This window comes from Amblyomma mixtum, chromosome 4, assembly GCF_055824585.1.
Source record: "Amblyomma mixtum isolate Tamu chromosome 4, ASM5582458v1, whole genome shotgun sequence".
NCBI lineage: Eukaryota > Metazoa > Arthropoda > Arachnida > Ixodida > Ixodidae > Amblyomma > Amblyomma mixtum.
Genome location: NC_143015.1, coordinates 55,355,627 through 55,359,282, shown reverse-complemented (window position 1 = coordinate 55,359,282; position 3,656 = coordinate 55,355,627).

Genomic DNA, 3,656 nt, shown 5'->3' with positions numbered 1-3,656 from the left:
GAATTACCGACCCATATCTCTAACTTCCACATCATGTAAAATTTTAGAACATATAATTCATAAACATATATTAGGTTTCTTGGAACAGCACAAAGTACTTACCGATTTTCAGCATGGTTTCAGGCGTGGGTTTTCCACAAGTACACAATTAGTTGAAACTGTGCATGACTTTGCTCAGTCGATTAACCAGGGGAAACAAACAGACGCAATATTCATGGATTTCCGTAAAGCATTCGATAAGGTGTCACATAACAAACTAATTCATAAATTAAGGTATTACATTAAAAATGACAGGATACTTGCATGGATTAAAGCTTATCTCTCGAACAGATGTCAGTTCATCACTCTGAACAATATTTCTTCTAGCAGTGTCCGGGTTATGTCTGGCGTCCCCCAGCGATCTGTTTTGGGACCACTCTTATTTCTTTTGTTTATTAATGACATTGTGGCAGATCTTTCAGTTCGCGTGAGGCTGTACGCGGATGACTGTATCCTTTATCAAGTGGTGTCTTCAGTTGACGACCAGGTGCGTCTAAATAATGACCTAGCGAAAGTGGTTGCGTGGTGCAACAAATGGCAGATGTGCATTAATTTTGAAAAAACCGTGTTCATGAAAATTACAAACAAGAAAATGCCTCTTCATTTTGTGTACGGTACTAACAGCATATCATTATTAGAAGTCACAGAGTATAAATATTTGGGCCTATGGATTACTAACAACCTTTCGTGGTCAAAACACATAGACGCTGTAGTAGCAAACTCAATGCGGAAGTTATTTTTCTTGAGGCGCTCCCTAAAGTCATCCCCATCAAGTGTTCGTCTATTGGCGTACAATTCCCTCATCCGTCCGTTACTAGAATATGCCGTAATCATTTGGGACCCTTTCACGTTAACAAACATTCAGAAATTAGAGCGAATACAGCATAAAGTGGTTAGATTTGTTTTTAACTCATATGGCCGTGCATATATAAGTGAGCTCGTGAGGCGAAGTGGGTTACCCCCCGTCACTGAGCGCAATCGTGTTTGTCGACTGAAGTTTTTTTTCCAGCTTATAAAAGGACATTATAAAGTTGATACCTCTAATTATTTTTCTTACTCCTCAGGTTATAACACGAGACAAAGGCATGCACTAACAATCACCCGTTTGAACGCGCGAAATAACTGCTTTAAATATTCTTTTTTTCCGAGGACAATTACTGATTGGAATAAACTTAATAGCGAGACTGTTAATCAAAATTCTTTACTTCTGTTTGAAAAGTGCCTGTAAATGTGAATTTGTGTGTGTTTATATGCTTGTATTTTGTTTTGTCCCACCCTGCTATGATCTGCACAAGATCGCAGTATCTATAAATAAATAAATAAATAAATAAAAATCGGGTGGTCTTTGGCGAGTTGAATGCTACCCAGTGTTGATGCGCTCCGAGGGAGACCTAGGCATGTGCGAAGCGCCTGACCCTGCACTGACTGGAGGGCACGCATGTTAGTTTTGCACGTGTTTGAGAGTACAGGTGTACTGTACCGCAAGCATCCCACAAATAGAGCTCTGTACAACTCCAGCATTGACTGGACCGACGAGCCCCATGATTTTCCTCCCAGAAATCGAAGTAAATGAGCGATAGATGTTAGCTTTTTTTTCAGTAGAGTGCAATGCGGGCTCCATGATAAATTTCGGTCGATCAGGATCCCTAGGAAACGATGAGATTTGCTGTAAGAAATGACTTGACCGTCGATGCGTACCGGATATGGAGTCATACATTTACGTGTAAATGCCACTAGCGCGCACTTTTCCGGTGAAACACTGAGACCTCTCTTCTGGAGATAGGAAGAAGTGATTGATGCTTCCCGCTGAAGTCTTTCCCGCACCTGGGGACGCGTCACAGAGGAGGCCCAAATGCAGATATCATCGGCGTACATACACACCTGGACGGTGTTGGGGAGGTTCTCAGGGAGGGCGATGAGAGTCAGATTAAACAATGTAGGGCTAAGGACACCGCCCTGGGGCACGCCACGGTAGGTGTAATGCGCAGGCATCCGGCCATCATCACATTGGATAAAAAATGATCTTTTGGACAGATAGCTCTCTATCCACGCAAACACCCGACCACCGATGCCCACAGTTTCCAGCGCATCAAGGATGGCCTCATGGGTCACGTTGTCGTAGGCACCTTTTACATCCAGAAAGAGGAATTTCATTGTAAAGAAGGAGGTTAAAATTCGTGAAAGACATAAAAGCGCAAAACGGCAACATGGACGAGTAAGGGAACAGGACGAGCCTGGTTCTCTCCGTGGCGCAGTCCTTGCTGTAAAAGCTGAAGGGCAGCAAGGAAAACAACCGACCTCAAAATAAAGAGCAGGCAAGGCCGGAAGTTGTACCTTACGTACACCAAACTTCTCATAACCTCAAGAAGGTGGCCAATAAGTATGGCGTCGATGTGGTAATTTCAGCACCGCGAAAACTCGCCGGAATGTGTTCACGCATAGGAAGAAAAAAAAAGTACAAGAGTGTACCATCAAACACCGAATGCCACATGTTGGCTGCAAGAAAGGAGTAGTGTACGAGTTCCCGCTTGCATGCGGCAAGGTGTACGTTGGACAAACCGGACGATGTCTTAATGAGCGCCTGCTTGAACACAATAATTCATTAAACAAGAGAGGGTATCTTCCAGAGCACTGCCAAGCCTGCTCGAAAGAGAAGCGTATAGCCTGCAAGCCTCGGCTATCCGATTGCAAAGTGCTATTGAAAAGACGAGATAGGACAGAACGTGAGCTTGGGGAAGCATTCTATATCAAGAAGCGAGGTGATAGTTGCATTAGTGACACGTCCGTTCTTCTTCGCCACAGTGAAATGCTGTTCCTTGATGCATATCTATGAGAGGTGATTGTCTGCTATCAAGAGCATGGATAAGGGAAAAGGCTATATAAACGTTCTTCTTTCAATAAATCGTGTTGAAAGTGCAGTGCTCGTCCTGTTCCCTTACTCGTCCGTGTTGCCGTTTTCGCTCTCATGTCTTTCACGAATATGCACCAATAAGCCCAGCTTCAAGTACTTCTTAGGAGGTTAAAAGATGTCAAAATGCTCAGAATGAAAAACCAGTGCTTGATGATGATGCTAATAAGAAAATTTGGAGAGCGTAATTGACCAATTAAATAAATGAAGCGATGGAATAAAAATTCAGGGAGGCGCTTTGTTAACCTAAAGTGCGGTGAGGCGAAAGCCTTAAGCGCGGTGTTGCTACTTGTGTCACTGATGCGTTGTTAAGATGTTAGGCTTTGCCTCTAAGTGTGAAACGCGACAGCGTCTTGCAACGCTGCCAGAGAGTCCATAGAACCCCATCGCCCGTTGGGTTCTACGCCTTGCTCGTCGGTAAATTGGCTTTTGAGGAAAGAAAATGTATCTGTCTCGCACATCTGGGTGGACATCTAATCCTCGCCATAACAGGAAGGGAGGAAGATGGTAGTGAACTAAGACACCGTATTGACTCGACGCGCCTTTGTTCATTCCAAACCATCGAGCTGGCATGGCGGAGTGGTTAGCACGCCCCTCTCGCACTCCGGAGATCGGGGTTCGATTCCTGAAGTAGACTACTCGGTTTTATTTATTTATCTGGGCTGACTAGAAGAGTTAATTAGAAGAGTTAACATTCATGGCGCGAACT